Here is a 26029-nt window from a genome sequence, read left to right on the forward strand (position 1 = left end):
GTAGGATTATGTTTACTCTATCTCTTAGGCCCAGTTAGAAACCTGGCAAAGAATATTTGCTTGGTGAATAAGTGTTAACTACCTTTAAACTTAAGCAAGCCACTCCTGGTCTCCTGTAGTTGAGTCTTGTCCATATGCAGTTCCACTGAGAAAGATCACGTTATGTTAGATAGAAGTCCATGGTTGGAGGGAGGGCTTCAGAGACCCAGAGTTGGGTATCAGAGTCTAAGCAAGACCTTTGCTCCTCCAATTCAACAGTCTTCCCAGGATTCTCTGTAAGAAGGAAGCTTCTTCCAAGCATCTGATACAGGGATAGGAGTATGCTGCTCCAGGGACAATTTCATTCTCCCTATGCAGTGATGCCTCTTATAGTAAAAATGAAAGTGTACAGCATGGCCCTGGACACATAGTAGGCATTCAATCAATGAAAATGCATTTCTTCTTATTATTGATTTGTGTAACTACCCCGATCTGCTGTTAGATTATGAATTCTTGAAGGATAATGGTAGTTTCTTATAATTTTTTGTGCTTCCCACAGATTCAGATTCAAGCAAATTTATTGAATACATTTTATGTGCCAGTCACCATGTCAAGTATTTGCTTATTTATTATCTCATCCAATCCTCTTGACAAATATCTGAAGTACATTTTTTCATTTTATTTTTTGATGAGCAGACTTAAGCTTAGATATATCAAGTAATTGGTTCCAGATAACACAGCTACTTAGAGGTAGTGTTCACCCTGTCCTTAAAGTGATGTTCTTCGCAGTGACATAATACCAATACCTAACCAAGTGCAGTGGGCATTTTATGCTTTCATAATTGTTGTGAAAGAATTAGAATCGATCTTTTGCTGAAAATGATAAATACTTGTTAATGTGCTATACAATTTTGTTTGAGCTTTAAAACTTGTGTAAATTGATGTGGAGAGATTTATAGAATATAAAAAGTAAAACCAGGTGATATGTGTGTATAATACGATTTTAGTTTTTAAATACATACAAATGTACAGGAATATCTAGGAAAAATATGGAGGAATACGTATTGAAGTTTTAACAATTTTTATGAAATGTAGGATTACCAGTGATTTTTATCTTCTCTGTGCTATATGTTTCCTCTCTTTTTCCAAGCATATTTTATGTACTGAGTATTATTAGTATAATAACAAATTTAAAGTTTAAAATAATTAATGCCAAGAAGTGAACCATTTACTCCATGGATATTCATAACGACATAAATTCTAGGGATTGATGGAACAGATTTTTTACAAAATCTGAATACTGCAAAATGTACAATGGGGATGTAGAAAATACTGGATTTGCATGTCCTTTCCAATCACTTGACAAACCAGGATATTTCTAAAGAAAGTGTTGACATGATAGTGAACATGTATGACCTAATATGCTTTTAAAAACAGCACACCAACATTTGTCTTTCCATTGACACATTTGAAAACATGTCAAAATCTAATTTTGATTAGAGAAAAGAGTGTGACACATCTAGATTATAAATGCAAATCCCAGTAGATATTTGAGTTCATCTAATCAAATATGTTATTTTTAATTGCCATGGAACAAGATGATCTTGTGCAAATGAGGCATTGAGTTAATGACAGAACTTTGTATTTACATAGAGATTTTCTATGAGCTTAACATACTTCATGAATTAAAAGAAGTTCTATGTCGGTGCAATTACTTTGGAAAACTCTTTGACAGTGTCTTCTAAAGCTGAGTGCATACCTTGTGACCTAGAAATTACACTCGTAGCATATACTCAACAGAAATGTATATTTATGTTTACCAAAAGACATGTTCATAGCTGCACTATTTATTACAGCCTCAAGCTGGAAAATACCCAACTGTCCATCAACAATAGAATAGGTATAGAATGGATAAATTATATTATTATCATGTCATAATGGAATGTTATGCAGCAATGACAATGAATTATCTACACCTACAGGTAACAATATGGATAAATCTCACAAACATACAGTTGAGTGAAAACAGCCAATACAAAAGAGTCCAAACTGTATGATTGCATTTGTACGTTGTGCAACAGCATGCAAAACTAAACTATGCATTAGACATCACAGCAGTGGTTACCCTTGGTATGGTTGGTAATGGAAAGAGAGCATGAGTGGAGGATATGTAAGGTGTTAGTAACATTCTGTTTTTGGATATGAGTGCTAGTTTCACAGATGTGCTCAGATTATGAAAATAACTCATTGAGCTTAAAGTTATGATATATGTATTTTTCTATGTGCATATTATAATATAATGTACCTTAAAATATAAGTTTACTGATATAGATTTAGACATCTTCTAACTCTCCTCTTCTAGACTTGAGGTGTTGTCCATTGGCACCTAAAGTTACTATCATTAATTTAATTCATTTATTCTAAATTGTATACTGTGTACTTACTCTATATCAGGTCTATGTAGAGTCTGCTGATATGAAAAGGGAGGGGAGGGAGGGGAGGGGAGGGGAGGGAAGGGAAGGAAAAAGTAAAGGGAAGGGAAGGAAAAGGAAAAAAGAAAAGGGGGCTGAGACCTGAGGCTTGGGCTTTGGAGGTCAGATCCCAGGGAGAGGACTGGGGTTGGCTGTGTGAACACAGCCTGAAGGGGGCTAGTGTGCCACAGCTAGCTGGGAGGGAGTCTGAAAAAAACTCTGGACCTGCCTAAGAGGCAAGAGACCATTGTTTCCGGGTGTGCGAGGAGAGGGGATTCAGAGCACTGACTAAACGAGCTCCAGAGATGGGCATGAGCCACGGGTATCAGCAAGGACACCAGAGATGGGCATGAAACACTAAGGCTGCTGCTTAAGCCACCGAAAAGCCTGTGGGCAAGCACAGGTCACTATCCACACCTCCCCTCCTGGGACCCTGTGCAACCCAGCACTGCCAGGGTCACGTGATCCAGGGATAATTTCCCCAGGAAAACACAGGGCATGCCCCAGGCTATTGCAACATCACACAGGCCTCTGCCGCCACAGGCTCACCCGCATTCTGTACCCCTCCCTCCCACCGGCCTGAGTGAGCCAGAGCCCCCTAATCAGCTGCTACTTTAACGCCATCCTGTCTGGGTGGGGAACAAATGCCCTCAGGCAACCTACACACAGAGGTGGGGCCAGATCCAAAGCTGAACCCCAGGAGCTGTGAGAACCAAGAAGAGAAAGAGAAATTTCTCCCAGCAGCCACAGGAGCAGTGGATTAAATCTCCACAATCAACTTGATGTACCCTGCATCTATGGAAAACCTGAATAGACAACGAATCATCCCAAAATTGAGGCAGTGGACCTGGGGAGCAACTGTAGACTTGGGGTTTGCTTTCTGCATCTAATTTGTTTCTGGTTTTATGTTTATCTTAGTTTAGTATTTAGAGCTTATTATCATTGGTAGATTGGTGTTTTGATTTGGTTGCGCTCTTTCCGTTTTTTTTTATATGAATAAATATTTTTCTCTTTTTGTGAGTGTGTATGTGTATGCTTCTTTGTGTGATTTTGTCTGTATAGCTTTGCTTTTACCATTTGTCCTAGGGTTCTGTCTGCCCGTTATTTATTTATTTATTTTTTATAGTATAGTTTTCAGCACTTGTTTTCATTGGTGGATTTGTTTTTTGGTTTGGTTGCTCTCTTATTTCCTTCTTCCTATATTTTTTATTACTTTTTAATTTTTTATATTTAATAATTTTAAAAATTGTTTTAATTATTTTATTTTATTTTTTCTTTCTGTCTTTCTTTTTTTTTCTCCCTTTCCTTCTGAGCCGTGTAGCTGACAGGGTTTGGTGCTCCAGCCAGGTGTCAGGCCTGAGCTTCTGAGGTGGGAGAGCTGAGTTCAGGATATTGGACCACCAGAGACCTCCCAAACCCATGTAATATCAAACGGTGAAAGCTCTCCCAGAGATCTCTATCTCAATGCTAAGACCCAGCTCCAACCAATGACCAGCAAGCTACAGTGCTGGACACCCTATGCCAAACAACTAGCAAGACAGGAACAAAACCCCACCCATTCGCAGAAAGGCTGCCTAAAGTTAATAAGGTTACAGACACTCCAAAACACACCACTGGATGCGGTCATGCCCACAAGAAAGATAACATCCAGCCACATCCATCAGAACACAGGCTCCAGTCCCCTCCACCAGGAAGCCTACACAACACACTGAACCAACCTAACCCACTGGGAGCAGACACCAAAAACAACGGGAACTAAGAACCTGCAGCCTGCAAAATGGAGACCCCAAACAGAGTAAGTTAAGCTAAATGAGAAGACAGAGAAATATGCAGCAGATGAAGAAGCAAGGTAAAAACCCGCCAGACCAAACAAATGAAGAGGAAATAGGCAGCCTATGTAAAAAAAGAATTCAGAGTAATTATAGTAAAGATTATCCAAAATCTTGTAAATAAAATGGCGAAAATATAAGATATGTTTAAAAAGGATGTAGAAGAACTAAACAACAAACAAACAATGATGACAACAAAATAAATGAAATTAGAAATAGTCTAGAAGGAATCAATAGCAGAATAACTGAGATAGAAGAATGGAAAAGTGACCTGGAAGACAAAATGGTTGAAATAACTACCGCAGAGCAGAATAAAGAAAAAAAAGAATGAAAAGAATTGACGACAGTCTCAGAGACCTCTGGGATGACATTAAATGCCCCAATATTTGAATTATATGGTCCCAGAAGAAGAAGAGAAAAAAAAGGTACTGAGAAAATATTTCAAGAGAATATAGTTGAAAACTTCCCTAATATGGGAAAGGAAATAGTCACCCAAGTCCAGGAAGCACAGAGAGTCCCATACAGCATAAATCCAAGGAGAAACACACCAAGACACATATTAATCAAACTATCAAAAGTTAAGTACAAATAAAATATATTAAAAGCAGCAAGGGAAAAGCAACAAATAACATACAAGGGAATCCCCATAAGGCTAACAGTTGATCTTTTGACAGAAACTCTGCAGAAGGGAGTGGTGGACATATAAAGTGATGAAAGGGAAAACCTACCACCAAGATTACTCTACCCACCAAGGATCTCATTCAGATTCGCCAAAGAAATTAAAACCTTTACAGAAAAGCAAAAGCCAAGAGAATTCAGCACCACCAAACTAGCTTTACAACAAATGCTAAAGGATTTCTCTAGGCAGGAAACACAGAGAAGGATAAGACCTACAGTAACAAACCACGAACAATTTAGAAAATGGCAAATGGAACATACATATCAATAATAACCTTAAATGTAAATGGATTAAATGTCCCAACGAAAAGACACATGCTCTCTGAATGGATACAAAAACAATACCTGTATATATGCTGTCTACAAGAGACCCACTTCAGACCTAGGGACACATACAGACTGAAAGTGAGGGGATGAAAAAAGATATTCCATGCAAATGGAAATCAGAACAAAGCTGGAGTAGCAGTTCTCATATCAGACAAAATAGACTTTAAAATAGACACTAGTACAAGAGACAAAGAAGGACATTACATAATGATCAAGGGATCAATCCAAGAAGAAGATATAACAATTGGATTTATTTATGCACCCAACATAGGAGGACCTCATTACAAAAGGCACATGCTAACAGCCCTAAAAGGGGAAAATGACAGTAACACAATAATAGTATGGGACTTTAACACCCCACTTTCACCAATGGACAGATCATCCAAAATGAAAATAAATAAGGAAACACAAGCTTTAAATGATACATTAAACAAGATGGACTTAATTGATATTTACACTACCTTCCATCCAAAAACAACATAATACACTTTCTTCTCAAGTGCTCATGGAACATTCTCCAGGATAGATCATATCTTGGGTCACAAATCAAGCCTTGGTAAATTTAAGAAAATTGAAATCATATCAAGTATCTGTTATGACCACAACACTATGAGACTAGATACCTATTACAGGAAAAAATCTGTAAAAAGTGCAAACACATGGAGGCTAAACAATACACTACTAAATAACCAAGAGATCACTGAAGAAATCAAAGAGGAAATAAAAAATTACCTAGAAACTAATGACAATGAAAACACAACGACCCAAAACCTATGGGATGCAGCAAAAGCAGTTCTAAGAGAGAAGTTTATAGCAATACAATCCTACCTCAAGAAACAAGAAACATCTCAAAAAAACAACCTAACCTTATGCCTAAAGCAATTAGATAAGAAGAACAAAAAAAACCCAAAGTTAGCAGAAGGAAAGAAATCATAAACGTCAGAGCAGAAATAAATGAAAAAGAAATGAAAGAAATAATATCAAAGATCAATAAAACTAAACGCTGGTTCTTTGAGAAGATAAACAAAATTGATAAACCATTAGCCAGCCTCATTAAGAAAAAAAGGGAGAAGACTCAAGTCAACAGAATTAGAAAGGAAAAAGGAGAACAACTGATACTACAGAAACACAAAGGATCATGAGAGATTACTACAAGCAAATATATGCCAATAAAATGGACAAACTGGAAGAAATGGACAAATTCTTAGAAAAGCACAACCTCCCAAGACTGAACCAGGAAGAAATAGAAACAGACCAATTACAAGCACTGAAATTGAAACTGTGATTAGAAATCTTCCAACAAACAAAAACCCAGGACCAGATGGCTTCACAGGCGAATTCTATCAAACATTTAGAGAAGAGCTAACACCTATCCTTTTCAAAATCTAGCAAAGGTGGAACACTCCCAAAGTCATTCTATGAGGCCACCATCACCCTGATACCAAAACCATATGAAGCTGTCACAAAAACAGAAAACTACAGGCCAATATCACTGATGAACATAGATGCAAAAATCCTCAACAAAACACTAGCAAACAGAATCCAACAGCACATTAAAAGGATGATACACCATGATCAAATGAGGTTTATCCCATAAATGCAAGGATTCTTCAATATACGCAAATCAATTAATGTGATATACCATGTTAACAAATTGAAGGAGAAAAACCATATGATCATCTCAATAGATGCAGGAAAAGCTTTTGACAAAATTCAACACCTATTTATGATTAAAAACCCTCCAGAAAGTAGGCATAGAGGGAACTTACCTCAGCATAATAAAGGCCATACATGACAAACCCACAGCCAACATCGTTCTCAAGGGGAAAAACTGAAATCATTTCCTCTAAAATCAGTAACAAGACAAGGTTGCCCACTCTCACCACTATTATTCAACATAGTTTTGGAAGTTTTAGCCACAGCAATCACAAAACAAAAAGAAATAAAAGCAATCCAAATCGGAATAGAAGAAGTAAAACTGTCACTGTTTGCAGAGGATGTGATAATATACATAGAGAATGCTAAGGACGCTACCAGAAAACTACTAGAGCTAATCAATGAATTTGATAAAGTAGCAGGATTCAAAATTAATGCACAGAAATCTCTGGCATTCCTATACACTAATGAAGAAATATCTGAAGGAGAAATTAAGGAAACACTCCCATTTACCATTGCAACAACAAAAAAATAATATACCTAGGAATAAACCTACCTAAGGAGACGAAAGACCTGTATGCAGAAAACTATAAGACACTGATGAAAGAAATTAAAGATTATACAAGCAGGTGGAGAGATATACCATGTTCTTGGATTGGAAGAATCAACATTGTGAAAATGACTATACAACCCAAAGCAATCTATAGATTCAATGCAATCCCTATCAAACTACCAATGGCATTTTTCACAGAACTAGAACAAAACGTTTCACAATTTGTATGGAAACACAAAAGACCCCAAATAGCCAAAGCAATCTTGAGAAAGAAAAATAGAGCTGGAGGAATCTGGATCCCTGACTTCAGATTATACTACAAAGCTACAGTAATCAAGACAGTATGGTACTGGCACAGAAACAGAAATATAGATCAATGGAACAGAATAGAAACCCAGAGATAAACCCATGCACATATGGTCACCTTATCTTTGATAAATGAGGCAAGAATGTACAATGGAGAGAAGACAGCCTCTTCAATAAGTAGTGCTGGGAAAACTGGACAGCTACAGGTACAAGAATAAAATTAGAAAACTCCTTAATACCATACACAAAAATAAGCTCAAAATGGATTAAAGATGGAAGTGTAAGGCCAGACACTATAAAACTCTTAGAGGAAAACATAGGCAGAACACTCTATGACATGAATCACAGCAAGATCCTTTTTGACCCACCTCCTAGAGGAATGGAAATAAAATCAAAATAAATGGGAACTTATGAAACTTCAAAGCTTTTGCACAGCAAAGGAAACCATAAACACGACAAAGAGACAGCCCTCAGAATGGGAGAAAATATTTGCAAGTGAAGAAACTGACAAAGGCTTAATCTTCAAAATTTACAAGAGACTCATGTAGCTCAATATCTAAAAAACAAACAGCCAAATCCAAAAATGGGCAGAAGACCTAAATAGACATTTCTCCAAAGAAGATATACAGATGGCCAACAAACACATGAAAGGATGCTCAGCATCACTAATCATTAGAGAAATGCAAATCAAAACTACAGTGAGGTATCACCTCACACCAGTCAGAATGGCCATAATCAAAACATCTACAAACAATAAATGCTGGAGAGCGTGTGGATAAAATGGAAACCTCTTGCACTGTTGGTGGGAATATAAATTGATACAGCCACTATAGAGAACAGTTTAGAGTTTCCTTAAAAAACTAAAAATAGAACTACCATATGACCCAGCAATCCCTCTATTGGGCAGATACCCTGAGAAATCCGTAATTCAAAAAAAGTCATGTACCACAATGTTCATTGCAGCTCTATTTACATTAGCCAGGACATGGAAACAACCTAAGTGTCCATCAACTGGTGAATGGATAAAGAAGATTTGGCACATATATACAATGGAATGTTACCCAGCCATAAAAAGAAACGAAATTGAACTATTTGTAGTGAGGTGGATGGACCTAGAGTCTGTCATAAAGAGTGAAGTAAGAAAGAGAAAAACAAATACCATATGCTAACACATGTATATAGAATCTAAAAAAAAAAAAAAATGGCTTTGACGAACCTAGGGTCAGGAGAGGAATAAAGAAGCAGACTTAGAGAATGGGAGTGAGGACATGGGGAGGGGGAAGGGTAAGCTGGGACAAAGTGCAAGTGGCATGGACATATATACACTACCAAATATAAAATATGTAGCTACTAGGAAGCAGCCGCATAGCACAGGGAGATCAGCTTGTTGCTTTGTATCCACCTAGAGGGGTGGGATAGGGAGGTTGGGAGAGAGACCCAAGAGGGAGGAGATATGGGGATATATGTATATGTATAGCTGATTCACTTTGTTATGCAGCATAAACTAACACACCATTGTAAAGCAATTATACTGCAATAAAGACGTTAAAAAAATATAAGAAAAGAAAAGAAAATTCAATCCCTGTTCAAGGAGTTCATATGAGTGGGTGAGGACAGAGACATAATAAATCAATTGATTCAAAATAGCATGTAGAAATAAGTGCGGGTTATTTTGCTAATATCAAACAGGAAGACCCACGTCAGACTGTGTGGGCTTGGGGATCCGAGAAAGCAGCCTGGGACAAGTGATATATGACCTTTTGCTGAAAGATAAACAATTACACAAACAAAGGCTAATAGGAAACGCATTCCAAGCAGGAGGAAACTCCATTTCGGGAGTATCTGAGATGAGTGAGAATATGGTCTCTTCAAGAAACTGCACATATTTACTCTCTCAGGAATATAGCCTGTGAGGAAGAGGAGAAGTGGCAGAGCATGAGGCTAGAGAATTAAGAAAGAATTTTTAATATCTTGCTGAAGAATTTGGATGTTTCCTGTACCCAAAGGGGAGCTAGTGAAGGATTTAAAACAGAAGAGCAACGTGATAAGATTTTCATTAAAAAATATCGCTCTAGTATGGGTAGGGAGAACAAATTGGAGAAAGGACTAAGTAGCAGGAAGATCAGTAAGGCATTAATGCAAGAAATGCTGATAACCTAAATTAAGGTAGTCAAGTTCCCCAAAACTCCACTCACATATGAACGTGAAGCTGATTGGGGGAAATAGAGAGTAGGTTTATATTGTACCTTAGACAATTTCAATTGAATATTAGATCTACCTGTTCTTAAAATTCTTTAGTTGAAAGGATTAATATTACCCATTATTATCTACAGCACCCTGTACTTCTTTCTAGGTGCCAATAACCTAGGCCAGAACTAAGCCTGTTGTCAAGATCATTGCCAGAGTGATCTTTGACTCTAATGGAACCCTATCTATTGAGCTAGATCTTTATACTGGAAAAGTCTCTTCAGTAAAAAGTCTCTCTGTCAGGCTCAACTGGTCTTTGTGATGCCCTTGGATGTCAGGGACAAAAGACCAGCTCTATGGGAATAGGTATCTCCAAGCCTGCTGAGCACGTCAGTAAAACGTTGAGTGTGTGGGATAGGAGAAAAAAAGAATGGCACCAAGAATAAATCTAGATTGGTGCAAACACACATTAGGAGTATCTTTTATTGTTTATAAGGCTGGATATACTCAAAAGGGAGTTTCACTATACTGCCACATTGCTGACCTGGCTGGCAATTCAGATGTCATCCTGCTTGTTCTCTCATTCAGTGTGAATCATAGTAGTTCTCACAGTGACAAAAATTGCAATTAAGCATTTCACAGTACTCCTTATTGATGCTCTAAACTTCGAGAAAGCCATGGGTATTGGAGCTGAAGCCTACCATACTCTGAAGAATGTCATTAAAGATAAATGAGGGAAAGAAGCTACCAAGGACAGGCATGAGGCAGTTTTCTGCTAACAATCTAGATCAGGGCTCAGCTAACTAAGGCCTGTGGGCAAAATCCAGCCCACTACCTGTTTTGTTTTGTTTTGTTTTGTTTTGTTTTTGCGGTTTGCGGGCCTCTCACTGTTGCGGCCTCTCCCGTTGCGGACGCGCAGGCTCAGCGGCCATGGTTCACGGGCCCAGGCGCTCCGCGGCACGTGGGATCTTCCCGAACCGGGGCACGGACCCGTGTCCCCTGCATCGGGAGGCGGACTCTCAACCACTGTGCCACCAGGGAAGCCCCGCACTACCTGTTTTTGTAAATAAAGTTTTATTGGAACACAGCAATACCGTTTGTTTACAAATTGTCTATGGCTGATTTTGTGCGCTAATGGCATAGGTGAATAGTTGTGACAGAGACTATGCAACTCACAAAGTCGAAATATTTATCATCAGGCTCTTTATAGGAAAAATTTGGCCACCTCTGTCTAAGTGTAAAGAAACCCTAGAACTGCTAGAGGATGTTATTGGAAAGGCTGACTGTAAGAGATAAGGTTTTAATTGGAATGGACTCTGAGTTCTTTGAGTCTGCCATGTCTGATCTAGAATTCAACTCTCTAGTTAATTTAGCTGAAACAACAGACCTGAGCTTATAAAGAACTACCAAATGGTATCTTATAAAAACCTCTTTGACCAGAATGACTGGGAAATTTGGTTTAAAAAAGAAAAACATGTTAATACATATACCTAGGTGGTAGGAGATTATCTCAATCCAAAGCAAATTCCCAAGGCTGTGGCTGAGAAATAATGCAACTGCTTCCTGCTTAAAGTGAACCAGATTTGCTCTGAGTGCCTTCAGCTGACCTAATCCAATTAGAGGAACACCTTAGGTTTTCAGTATTCTGGGGCAACTGAAAATGCTTTTACTACTGACCTGATGGTAGAGCTTTGCCCTGCATATATCAAGATCATTGCACCTTAACTATCTGAATCTGCTTCTTAGAATTGAGAAGGTTCTGGATGGAAGATTCAGAAACGTCTTAGCCATTTAAGCCCTAGGCAGGAAAGCCCTTGAGCCAGTTTGGGTCTGTTCAGCTGGTTAGACCTCTGTTGCTGTTCTAAATCAGACAGCCCAAAACATCAAACCAGTATTTTACAAGGTCCTCTGGTCATTTTCTCCCCTTTACTCTCTTCCCTGTGGTATTCTCATTGGTTTATCTGAAATGATACCAGAAGTCAAACTTATCCATCTGGAATCTTTTTGGAATATCTAGCGTTGTAGTCAGGTGACTAGCTCAAAATTATATTTTTTCTCCCCTTTACCCCACCATGAGTCTGTGAATTCATATAATTATGGTGTGGTACCCTGAGGTTCATAGGCAAGCTCTCCAAAGTTTTTATGTGGTAAAAAAGTCAGTAACTAAAAATAGTCCATTAGCTACTCTGCCACCAGAGATTTTTTTCCCACTGTCCACATTATCCTTCATGGTATTCAAGTCTTTCATCCTCTGCTGGTACCTTTTTCCCTCCTCCCAGATTATCCTTCCTTTTCAAATTCCAAACCCTCCCTCTATTGTGCAGAACATTCAACTGTCTCCAGATCCTGGCCCACATTCCCTTTCAAGTTCTACCTTTGAGGTGCTCAGCAGAACCAAATATCTGTTTACTTAATGAGGTCCACCCCTCTCTGTAGGACTTGGGCTTGTAAACAACAACATTTCATATGTCAAGTACCAAGTACAGTCGGTGTTCAATCAGTGCTTTTTCTTCTTTTCCCTTCTGCTTTTTTTTTATTGTTGTTATATTCTTTTTCTTCTTATGTCAAAAATAAATGCCTCATTACATCAGTTGACATTTGTGTTCTCTTATTTTGGATTTAAGCTCATAAAAGGAAAGATGTGAGCCCTTCTGGCCTTGCACAATACAGCATGTATCAGAAAGACATGTAATGTGTATTCTTCAGATTTGGTGTATTGTATCAGAGAAAACTTAGGGCCATTTCCTTCACGTTTACAAAACTTATTTCTCTGGGCTTCCCTGGTGGCGCAGTGGTTGAGAGTCTACCTGCCGATGCATGGGGGCACGGGTTCGTGCCCTGGTCCGGGAGGATCCCATATGCCACGGAGCAGCTAGGCCCGTGAGCCATGGCCGCTGAGCCTGCGCGTCCGGAGCCTGTGCTCCGCAACGGGGGAGGCCACAACAGTGAGAGGCCCGCATACCGCAGAAAAAAAAAAAACAAAAAAACTTATTTCTCCTCCAGTTAGATAATAGCCTACTGTAGCTTGATATCTTCTTAGAATATAAAGCAGAGTCTGGGAAACAGGTAACACTGTGGTTAAGGTACAAGATTTGAACACATCACTTAATGTAGACTTCGATTGTGTTGCTTAATCCTCCTGAACCTCAGTTTCCTTATCCATAAGTACTAACGCATACTTCATAGAGTTCTTGTGAAGATCAAATGAGACAGTGAAAGGAAATTACTTTGCACTGGGACCGGCACAGAACAAGTTCTTCAAAAAATGGAGGCTATTGTTCTTCTTATTAATATTGTTGCCATACCACAATGATATTTGACTTGTACAGTTATCTCAAAAATTGAAAATAAATGGAGCAAACGACAAATGCTAGGAGGCAAATTGAGAAAGGGCTGGAAAAAATCCCCACATGCATCTAGGGTGGTATTCAATAACTCATTTTTTCCCACTTTTTACTCTAGAAAATTTCCACTTTATACAAAAGCAAATAGAAATAGTGTAATGGCCCTCATGTACTCATAATCTAGCTTCAACAATGATCAGTTCATAGCCAATAATTTTTCATTTTTATTGCTACTTATTTCCTTCTAACTCCTCTCTCATTGTCTTATTTTGAAGCAAATCCCATATTGTTATAATTTATTCCATAAATACATCAGTATATATTTCTGAAAGATAAGGACATCGTTAAAAATAGCCTTAAGTACTAACTAAATCTTGGTTGACTTGAAGCTAGCAGCCCTGGGTAATCCATTCACTTCCCCAATGATGTCAACACATGAGCTGAGGCATGAGATTGTACCCATCAGGAACGGTATCAAGACTGTTTGGTCGAGGGGAATAGAAGAAAGATAAATGTTACATTTTGATTTCATGAATACCCTAAATCCGTCCATCAACATAAGTGTGGTACAGGCAAGGTGTGATTATTTTCATGAGGTATCATGTTATAATGGGAACAGGCATGTGCCTTGGTCCAGAAAATCTGGGCTCCAAATCCTAATTCTACCACATATGGCTTGAGCCAAATTATTTGCTCCTAATACTCTTGTATGCAACAATTTGCAATTTATCAAATGATTCTTTTGCAAGTGTTAACTCATCTGTTCCTCATCATCTTGGGGGAAGGAAACAGGCTCGGTGAGTTTAAAGAATTTGCCAAGGGTCATAGAGCCCCAGTTTCTTCAGAGATGATAAGGAACAAATGAGTTAATAGTTGTAAAAGAAGCTGGGTTCAAGCTCAGTTCCATCTTACAGAAACCCTGCACCCTTTGTACTATGCCAGGCTGCTCTGTGTATGCTGGCTTCAACCCCAGAATTCCTGCCCTTACCCACTCTCCCCTGGTCTCTGGTTTGGTGCAGCGGGGATGAAAGGGACTCTAGCTAAGTTGGGCTAGGCACTGGCAGATCTGACATTGCAAGTGATGAATGCATGTGAGGAGGGATGCATCCAAGTTTGAGGGGCTTTATGCTTATTCAATTTGGTGGGCTGCTTTAAGACAATATGACATTACAAATACAAATGTAGATATGGAAGCTAGAATTGAGTTAGAATAAGAAGAGAAAGCATCACAAATTGCACAATTTTCTAAAGCTGACAAATTATTAAATTATTTTAAATGCTACAGACATCACAGAATATTTTTAAATAGCATAATATTTTTATTAATTAACTTCCTAACATACTTCTATAATATTTTTCCCCATATTTTGGGCTGCATACTCTGATATTCTCTTTATATGACTATGATTCTGTAATATTTTCTAAAGAGAAAATAGAAAGCTAATTCAGTCTTTCTTCTAGTATGGTTGATCAAATATGTTTTTCATTATTGATGTTTTTTTAAAAATGTATTTTACTGTCATGATTTATTATCGGTAATGTAATATAAAACTTTAGGATTGCTGTGAAATTTGGGAAATTTTCTATCAATGTTTTTCATATGTAAATCTTAGGATTTTAGTTTTCATGTTTTCTTGTGCAGTGACTAATCTTAAATTTGCTTTGATTGCTGACATTCTTTAACCACATTACCTGGGCCCATCTCGGGTCCTTAAAAGGATCCTGTGCAGGTAGGGAATTTCTACTTGCCCCTACTTCCCTCTACCCCATACACACATCACGCTTGAGTTTGATTAATTTAAGGGTAAAGCTGACTCTGCAGATTAGTTGGTTACCTGTTGCCTCTTTTACTTCCCCTGGGGTCAGATCTTCACTTCCTCACCAGGTCTTCTACCCAACTGGAAAGCAAACTCTGCTCCAACTCCAGGCACAGAACATCCATTCCCCTGACCCTGTCCCTTTCAAAAGATGGTGTTGAGGGCCCCTACCGTCCCCCTCAGTGACTGAATTAGTCCCCAAAAGCTTTCTGAGCCCCTGAGTATCTATAAATAGGCATGTATATTATAAATTTACGGGCTTTGAGACATTGGCTACCTCAGCTATAGAAGACAGACCTCTGAAGATGAGGAGCTTCCATAAAAATATGTGGCTTTGCTAGAGCTGCGATCAGCACATTTCCTTTCCACTTTTTCTTTGTATAAATACGTTTCAGATGTTCAATTAAAATAAGTACCCTTAATTTCAAGCCTTAGTCAGTTGTGTGCTATAATTATCTACTGGGCTGCCCGAGATATTTCTTACAATTACTTTTCCTTACTTCCCCAGTGAAATTACTGGTAATTTTTGGTTTCGCTTTTATTTAACAGGACAAAGCAAAGCATTCTGGGTCTGCCTGAGGCAAGAATAAAGTGGCTTTCTTAATAATGGCTACCTCTTGGTAAGGACTATCTCTAAGAGAGGAGGAGGGGGAAAAAATCCAGGATTTATCATTCTTTAAGTGAAGAATTTGGCCCTATTTAACTGTTTTATTTATTTATTTTTCTAAGAATAGACAGACTCAAATATAAAGTTTATGTTTCACGAACTGCTAAAGTGTTAGAAATAGGTTGGGAATATATCCTATATAGATCTTGTTTATCCTAGTATCTTTAAAAATGGCACTGTTCAGGTCATATCTGCCTGTCAAGTAGAGTCCAAGCCTTTCAGTTTGGGATTCAGGTCCTTCAGCAGACCAAGGAGCATTGCTGGGGCTGTAGTTCATAGCGGTGCCTCCGAGGGTACAGTACAGGCCAGGAAAACAAAAGGCAGAGAAACAATCTTGGTACGCAAACTGGCATTAACCAGTACCAATACTTTATTTTAAATATTGGGAGTAATTTCTCATTGACATTAGGGATTTTTGCCTATCTTATCATTTTATTCACTAATGAGCTGGAGAGCTTGGCTGTGAGTTTTGATACAGATTATCTTTGAAATGAGTACATTAGTTGCCCTGATTAGTTGGTGTGGATATGTTTTCTGTCAATTTGATTTCTAATGTGAAGGTCGTTGATCTTCACATAATTCATGTATATTCTGTTCCATCATCTTCTCATGCCTGACTTGGGAAGTCTGAGCTTCAGCAAGCTCCACATAACTTACATGATGTTTATTCACTTACTTATTTGTCCTGCCTCAGGAAGATCTAGATGCTTTGCTTTGTCCTGTTAAATAAAAGAAACCAAAAACTACCAGTAATTTCACTGAAGAAGTAAGAAAAAGTAATTATGAGAAATATCCCAGGAATAAACATTTATTTCCTGAGCACTTACTCTCTGTCAGCATCCTGCTAAATTTTATAGAAACAGAGATGAATAAAACACTGACACTGACTTCAAGAAGTTCATTGTCTGCAGGCAAGACAGACAAGTAAACATTTGAATATTCTATTAGTCAATATAAGCCACAACAAAAAAACTCCAATGGCTTAATAATTCTCAGTGGCTTAATATAAAAGTTTACTTCTTGTTTAGTTATAATGTATGTGGGTTAGTAGAGGAGCTCAGCTCCACAGTCAATTGGAAACCCAGATCTCTGCATCTAACTGGCAGATGAGGGAAGAGAAAGAGTGTGGAATATTGGGCTTGGAAGATGTGAACTTTCTGCCATGCACACTTCCTTTGCTAGACTTAATCCATAGTTCTACAAACTTGTATGGAAGGCTAAGAGATATAGTCTGACTGTGTGCCTGGGAGGGAAAGGAATTGGAGTTTGGTGAGCACATAGCATCATCTTTGCCACAGTAATAACATAGGATCATTTGTGCTGTTACAAAAATCAACACAAGGATTATGGGAAGAAGAAGAATTCTTAGTCTGTGGTATGGGAGGTAGAGGTGGGAATCAGGAATGGCTTCCTAGAGGATGTGACACTTAAACTGACTTTTGAAGAATATTTAAGAATTAGGTGAAGAAGAGGAGGGTGGGGTTTGAAGTAGGTGGGAGGACATGAGCAAAAGCAAGAAGACATGAAATAGCAATGTGTATGCTTAGAGAACTTGCAACTCAAAAGACTTACATCTAGATCTTACATTTTGATGAGAGACACAAGACTTTTGATCATCTCTTGTTCTGAGGTTAGTAGCAGTTCTGGATCACATGGATACATCCTAATTCAATTGTTCTGATAAAATATGCATTGCCCAACTTTCAAAATCAAAGAAGTATTTTTTTGAAACTAGTTGAAAGTCAAGCAGTCAGAATGACCTAGTTAAGAACTTTATTCAAAAAAGAAAAAGAACTTAGAAATTGAAATCATTGAAAATCATATCTTCATCTATTTGTGAAGACACAGAAACCACATATTTTACCACATATTTTAAGGATGTATGGAGAGGGGCAATGTGGTACCTTTTTCTCTCCAATGAAATTGACAGCAAAATTTTCTATTGTAATATTATTCCGGGATGTTTTGCTGTGGGTCCATGAAGAACAGTTTAAATACAAAGTGATTGGATTAAAATCTAATCATCTCTTGTACCTCCATCTATACTGTTGAAATTGGGGTGATGATCTAAGGCTCTGGTGTGCCCTAGAGCTCTTAGATTTTATAAATGTCTCTGTGTTGCTAAGACTAAAATCTATCTGCATAAGAATCTCTCTAAAGAGGAAATAAAGTTCTTGGCTCAAATAGGGATTTCAAAACAGGAGTTACTGCACTGAAAGACACATTTCTTGGACCATTTTTAAATATGAGAAAAATGAATAGTACATCTAAATATGGAATCCATATCGATAGAACTGGAGGTGGGGTGGGCGTCAAAAAGTGCTTATGGGAAAGGCAGGAGGGAAGTAAGTTAAAATAGGACCAATAGTGTTTATCTTGAAACTTGGCAGACAAATCTAGAATTTCATGGTTGGAAGATAGCAGAGAAAGTCAAGAGACGAGAGAGTATCATAAATTTCCAGACAAGAGCACAAACAGTAAACCAGTACCAGTAGAATTAAATGTGCTAAAGTATGTAAAGCATTTGACAATGCCTGGCACTTAATAAGTGTTCAATAAACATTAGCAATTTATTATTATTATAACTATTATTATTAGTGTTCATTTTGCCTTATTGGACATTGTTAACTCAAAATACTCCTTCTTCTTGCTCAATACATTTCTTCTTTTTTTTCTTCTCTTGCAAATTTTCTTTATTCTCTATAACAAACATTGAAAACATTCAAAATTATACAATACATTTCTCAAAGCTGGCTCTCCTGAGCCTCACCATCCAAGCCCCTCCAGACGAGGTATTGTTCTTCTCTTATTCCATCACACATACCTTAAGTTTTCCCCCTTGAGCATTTATTAAAACTTTGTATTTGACTGAAAGCTCCTTGAGAATGGCAACAGAATCTTTTTCATCCTTATATTCCCAGGGAGACTACTGTATCCTTGACACAAAGTAGACATTTGAATATTTGAATGAATGGTCAATAACTTACAGTTTACTTAGCCCTTTCACATCCATTTTATGCTCAGTTAAGCTCAGTCATATAGATATTACTACAAACAAGAACACTAAAGCTTAGAAAGATTTAGGATTTTTGCCGAAGGTAGGAAATAGTACAGTCAATATTCCAGCCAGCCTGTCTGGCTATAGAACTTCCTATGCTTTTCATCAAAACACACCACACCTTCTTGGAATTTATGATGGTGAGAATTTATGATTCAGTGGCCTAATACCAAGAGACCTGGGTTCTAACATGGCTTTGCCCCTCTTTTAGGGCATTGATAATTATATGATGTCTTATCTTCTTCACTACAAGCATGAGAACTCTTTGAGGGCATGAACAGCTGTTTTCTTCACCTCTTTATGCCTAGCACATACTGCATGATGTGGCACAGAGTAGGTTCTTACTATACAGCTATTGGACTGATTACGTAAATGAGTGAATAAATAAAATTATTCTTGATAATAATAATAGCAACGATAATTGCAGTCTATAAAAATAAATACAAAGCACTTTAGCATCCATTATCTTCTTTTATCCTATCCCCACTGTTCTAGATTTGACAAGGTTGGTTTGTTATCCTTATTTTGGAAGGAGGCAAACTGAGTCTCAGAGAATCTCAGCAAGATGCCAAAATTCATACCTTTGATATAGAACTGGGATGCCAACCCAGATATATCTGACTGCATATAGCATGCCGTTTCATCACTATCAGTCTGTTTCAAAACCAGAGAGATTTTCATCTTTACAGAAGACTCAAAGAAGACCAAAACTTTAATAAGTAGAAAGAATACCAGTATTACTGATAGAATTTCAGGTCATTTGGGCTATCAGAGGTGGAGATTCCTTTGGGTGTGCTTTTATATCAGTGCTTCTCAAACGTCATGTGTATGCAAATCATTGGGGAATCTTGTTAAAATGCAGATTCTGATTTGGTCAGTCTGCCATGAGCCTCAGAGTATCCATTTCTGATAAGCTTTCATGTGATGCTGATGCTGCTTGTCCAAGAACCACACTTGGATAGCAAGGCTTTCATAGCAAGGCTTTCTATCACCCATGCCTGGGCCCTCTCTCCTCCTGAGTCTGGGCCCTGTGGGGTGGGCTTGATATTCCCTACTCCACCTCTTGCTCCAATGATAGGATTTAAACCCACATTATTTTTCTGAGTAACCATTTTTTGTTCACAGGGAATTATCACCTAAACCTATAGTCACTCGGGCAGGGATTTGAGCACTGAGGAAAAGGATTTAATCTATTTATTTTGTTCATTGGGATAGATAGACCACACAACGTGCTGCTGACCTACAACTGAAATGTAAAACCTCCCAAAGGGACTGCTTGAAGTTTTGCTTGTTAGATAGATACCTTTGGGGAACCTTGGTGGGTCCCAGAAGGGATCAGCAGGGGTCCAGAGAGCATCCTTTTTCATTCTGAGAACAAGTAAATCACTGGGAAATCATGAAAAGAGAACTAGGCTGGAAGTCTCTGCCTTACTCTCACTGAGCCACGTTTGACGAGCACTCTAGGTTTGAGCATTTGCAGCTGTAAAATGGGAAACATTACCTACCTTACAGAATCGTTGTCAAAATTACAGGAATACTATATCCCCTCTATAAGATCACGAACTTCTTAAAGATAGAACCTGTGTTACATTTGACTTCTGCCAACCAGAGCTCTAAATACAATGCTTTCTGTATAGTAGACCACCAGTTACTGAAGGTGGGTAAAGAAACTACTTATCTGGAAGGATACTGTAACATGTAAAACATTATTATACTAACATTTTTGTATATTGCTTTAGTATTGCAAAGAAGAACATCAACTTATCTAATCAATTACAAACGTATGCTGTTTTTAACCTTCTATTACGTCTCAAATTTATTCTATCTTTACCATCCCCTTCTTAATCAAAGTCATCTCATCTCTCACCTGGGCTAGTCTAATAGCCTCCTAACATCTTCCCTCATCCACTGTATAAAGCCACAATGATGTTTTAAATTTTTTAAGTCTGATAGTGCCACTCCCCTGCTTAAAGGTCTCAGTGCCTTCCCATTATGCTTTGAACAAAGACAGAGTTCCTTAACAAAGCCTATAATGCCATTAATGAACTAGCACTTGCCTGTGTCTAGACTTAGCTTATACCTCTCTCCTCCATGGTTTTCACACACCAGTCAGTAGCACTGGCCTTCTTTCAGTCCCTTGAATGAAGCATGTGCCTTTTAGGCACAGGAAGGAATGCAGGCTGTTTTCTTTGCCTTACGTGCACAACCCATTCCCTACTTTAAAAGCCTTTATGTTTTAGCTCAACCATCAACTATCTCCAAGGAAATTGTCCATGACCCCACTGATTGAGCCTGAGTTTTTGTTGTTGTCGTTTTATGTTCTCATACTGTCTGGTACATTAAAAGCACATATCACATAACTGGATATTTTTAAATTATTCGCTCAATATCCTTTTCAAGTATGATATGAGCTCCATGTGGGTAGGGTCTTTAATCTATCTTGTTCATTACTATAACCACAGCTCTTGGGAAAGTGCTTTGTACATAGAAATACTTATCAAATATTTGCAAAATTGATAACATTAGATTGATTAATTTATATCATTATTATTAATCCTTTTGGTATCTTCCTTATAGTCAAGTGTACATATTACATTTTTATTTGCACTTTTCTATTCATCCTCTCCCTTAAATATCTCATAAGTCCAACTTGTAAAATAGTTATTTTTAACTCCATTTTTTGGAAGAAACTGAGGATAACTGAGGTAAAGTGACTTGATCAAAGCTGCACAGCCAATTTGTGGCAGAATCTAGATTAATTAATGATAAATCCAATGTCCTTTCTACCCTCAGCTGCATAACCTAGATTGTTGTGAAAGTGACAGGTGAGGGTATGTCCAGGCAGGTTTAGCTTGTCAGAAAGCATGATCATGTGCTATTGAGTGGCACTCTGATACTGGGCCACTCACCTATATTCTAATTTAAAATGTATATATTATCATTCAGATCCTAAAATGTAGGAGTAGGAAAGGCCTATAGGGAAATATCTAATTTATTTATTTGATTAAGCCACGTACTATACAATAAAAATTTGCTTTCCATTTCCAGGTAATCTTAAGTCTTGAATAAGGATAAACCATAAGTAGTTGAGGCAAATGTCGGGGGTGATTTATTGCAATAATCATCTGCTCTTGAGAGGAAGCTGTTAAGTGGCACAGCGTTTCCCAAATTTACCTGAGCATGAGAACCATTTGGGGCAATTATTAAACATAGAAATTCCCAGGCCCCTCCTTAGCAGTTTGGGAGTGAGGTTCAGGAATCTGCATGTTTAGCCAGTACCCCAGATCAGGAGGTTGGGTAACAATGAAGTGTGTTAAAATGGACAAACACTAACACCCTGATCTGGGAAAAAGAACATGAACCCTTTGATTGTGGTGAAGTAGTTCAGACTCAAGAGGAAGGACTGACAGTTCTCTGGAGGTATTTGCTGAACCTCATTTAAACTAAAGAGTTACTGTTTTAGAATACCCAAGACTGACTTCCAGCACTGGATCGGCCTTCCTTTGTAGTTAAAGGAAGCAGATTAGTTGCTGGGACTCACATGAGAGATTTAACTGAGTGGTCAAGGACTAAAATCCAAGGTTCCTGAAACCTCCAGTCAAGGCACAGATTTGTAAACATTATTAAAGGTCTTGGTGACATGTCTTTTTAAAAAGTCTAAAGATGTGCAACACCAGTAATGGGAGCCTGGCTCAGGCAAAACTCAAAAATTATTCTTTAATATCTACTTGGTTTCAAGTCCTAAACTGAGTATTGGGATTCAAAAAATCTGGAAGGAAACATTAACAAAGGCATACCTCTAATACAGTGGAGGTTGGAGTCACATAGTAATTAATCTGGCCCTTCCCTATTCCATCTTTGTCTCCTCTGAACTATAAGAGCTTCTCAGAACACAATTTAAATACTACTTTCTTAGAAGGTGAATGCAAGTTGGTGAAAGGGAGTTCAGTCCAGGAAGCTGGATATAGGACAAACCAGGTAGAAGAGACACAAGAGTAAAACACATACATATAAGAAATCTTCCTCTCCTGAGGGAAGTAACTGTAGTTCAATGTATTTTGAACATAGTATTTTGGTGGTAGCCAGAGGTGAGGCTAGGGAGGTAAGTAGAATTAGGGATTAAGGTCATGAAAGGTCTTGAATACCATGTTAAGGAGCCTAGACTTTCTCTCTCTCTCTTTTTTCTTTTTTGGTAGATAATGCTGATGGATTACTTTAACCATAAAAGAAATATGGTCATATTGACAGTTTTTTGTTCTGTTTTGTTTGTTTGTTTTTAATCCAGGAGGTAGCATTGTGGATGGATAACATAGTAACAAAAAGATGTTCTCAAGAGAAGGCCATAAGAGCTCCATCAGAGGAGCTGGATGCTGATATATGGGAAGGAGGCAGAGTCAGAAACTGGAAAGTGAGAGCTCGGTATTAGCAATGAGAGCTTTCTAGAGTCAACCTAGATGAGGAAACAGCAGGGGCAGCAAGTATCATGCACAAGACAGAATGGTTTGTGGTGGCTTCAGTCAACGTTTATTTCTATTCAGCTAGCAGTGTGAAGGCTCTAACTCTGTGGACATCCTTGAATGTACCAGGAGCTCTGACATGTTTGAGATGAATTAGCAGCGTCCTGAGAGATGGTTGAACCATACATGGGTGTTTGGGCAAGAAGTATGACAGCCAAGGGCTAGAGTCTAGCTCCTTATGAGGGAAACAGGTAAGAGCAAGGCAAAGCCATCATCATTGTGATAAAGGAGAACTTTAGGTGAATTCTTGGAATAAAAATTCCTAATTGGGTTTAAAAGCCAATTATGGGCATTAGATAACACTTAACTAGGGAAGAACTATGATTTTACAATGCAATTCAGGAGCTTAGGAGTAGTTGGACCACATAATCAAATCAATAGTATAGACACGGAGAATGACTGAGACTTCTGGGATGTTAATTAACTTTTCTGAACCTCAGTGGCTCCATCTATAAGATAGGGATGATAATATCTATTTCATAGAGTTGTTGAAAGCATTAAATATGATAATCAATGTGAAAGCTCCTGCCACTGTGAGGTGACACAGTAAGTACTCATTAAATGTTGGTTTCCTTTTTGTGTCTTCTGCTTCAATTCAGAACTTGTCAAACTGCGGGGGTTAGCCCAGTTCCTCGTATGGAGGGCTTTGGCTTTGTTAAAGAAGGGGAAGGAGAAGGCAGAATTTTAGAAATAAAACTACGGAGCTACCTAAAGGGTATGAGGCTAGAATCTTGCTAGACTAGACTGGCAAGAAGCTAATCCGGAAGTCTTGGAATAGCCTTACTGTACTGCATTCAATATGTACGCATGAATCTAAGCAGAATAAGCTAAAGCAAAAAAGTTTACTTTCCAGTGTGGATCATGTCATTTGGAGGACACATTTAAGAAATTAAAGTGAAATGCATAATTCTAAAGCTTAAATAAGAGCTCCTCTTTTACATCACTTTCAACTACAGATTGTACTGAATTGCTTTCCCTGGCATGATAGCTTTTATTGTTGATTTCATGTCAAATTGAAAACTCAGCTATGTGAGGACTCATAAAAAGCAATTAATTTTAACTTAAGATACATCATTCCAATGAATTACAAAGTTACAAAGAGATAAGTGGGACACAACATAAATGGTTTCAAAACCACATTTGCTTTCTTGTTTCTATCCTTAGGAAATTCTTAGAAGAGATCCTCACTGGTATATTTTATTCCATGCCGTTTTATATTTCTCTACTCTCTTAAAACTGGACTAGCTAACCATTCTCTCTAACACTCCCTAATTTCTTGCAGTCTTTGCAAATGAATTCCAGTAGATCCAACTTCTCTTTCTCCCTTCTATGGACATACTATTTCCATCAGTTGAGGTTTCTTTGTTTGTTTTTTGTTTTGTTTTGTTTGTTTTTCTCATTAAGAACACCCTTCTGGTACAACAAAGAGGGACTCCACAGCAAGCAGGCTCTAGTCTTTGACTGAGCCTTCTACTCTTCCATACCTCCGTCTCTACCTCTGATCATTCGTTTTCTCTGTCTCTTTAGCTTAATGAACTATTTGGTTAACTCTAGTGTTAAAAGTCACCCAGCTTGTTTTTGCTACAGAATTCCAAGGGCATTCTTCTTCAGGGCATGGTGTTTCCTCAGATGCTTTCTCTGGTCACTGTCTGTATCACTTGTTTCTCCTTAGGCCTAAAGGGATAGACCTGATACTTTGGTTTATTGTCAGTTGTACCACATGCCTGCATCATGTGTCTTCCATGGCCCTAGAACACGTAACACAGTGGGTGAGAATATTCGTAGGTCACTGAGTCATGCAGTAGTGAGCTTTATCTCTCTGACTCTTCTAGTCTTTTGTTTCATTATTGCAAAAAGCACATTGACTTTCTTTAATGTGTTCGTATTTTTCTTTTCTTTCTTTGCCATTGTTGCAACAAAGTATGAGTTAGCTGCCTTCCATGGCCATATAATAAAAATTACAATAACTAACATGCAGTATGCTTATTCTACGCCAGGCCATGTGTTTATCTATATTGACTAATGTATGTACACTCTCTTTCTCTTTTTCTCTCTCTATAGATGTAGACAGATATTAATATATAGATATAGAGATATTAACTATATATAACATTATATGTATGCATATATATGTGATCTTATCAGGTAAAATTGTTATAAAAACTCATTTTTTTCATATGAAGAAATTGGGGCTCAGAGAGACTAAATGACTTGCCCAAGGTCCCATAGTTAATAACTAGCAGAACTAGGGCTGAGTCCTACTCCAGAGCCTGGACTCTTAAACATTATATTGTTACATTTGTCTAAGACTCTTTACAAAGCTTGTTTACATATGTCATCTGATCGCCACAGCAACCCTATAATTATTCCCATTTTACGGATGAGGAAATAGAGGCTCCAAGATGTGAAGAATATACTGTAAAATACATAGCTGGTAAGAAGTTGAACTGGAATATGAGCCAAGGTTACTGATTTTAAATGTAGAAATTTTCCACCAAACAGTTGAAGTTCTAAATTGAAGCATCTGGGAATAAATTTGTATCTGATTTAACTTACAGGTATGTTCAGACTTGTATGCATATGTGTGTATGTGTGTATTCACACATATATATGCATATATTTCTTTTTATATTAACACCC

General features: G+C 37.9%; 1 protein-coding gene and 1 pseudogene across 3 annotated transcripts in view; one reads left to right on the forward strand and one right to left on the reverse strand.

The window, feature by feature from the left end:
- Window positions 1-26029, forward strand: part of LOC115860494 (AGBL carboxypeptidase 4) — a 1403751-nt gene that overhangs the window by 459721 nt on the left and 918001 nt on the right. The gene's annotated exons all lie outside the window — the stretch shown is intronic.
- The window catches only part of LOC115860486 (probable ATP-dependent RNA helicase DDX5 pseudogene), a 171063-nt pseudogene that overhangs the window by 42750 nt on the left and 102284 nt on the right, over window positions 1-26029 (reverse strand).

This window comes from Globicephala melas, chromosome 1 (assembly GCF_963455315.2).
Source record: "Globicephala melas chromosome 1, mGloMel1.2, whole genome shotgun sequence".
In the NCBI taxonomy this organism is placed as follows: Eukaryota; Metazoa; Chordata; class Mammalia; order Artiodactyla; family Delphinidae; genus Globicephala; species Globicephala melas.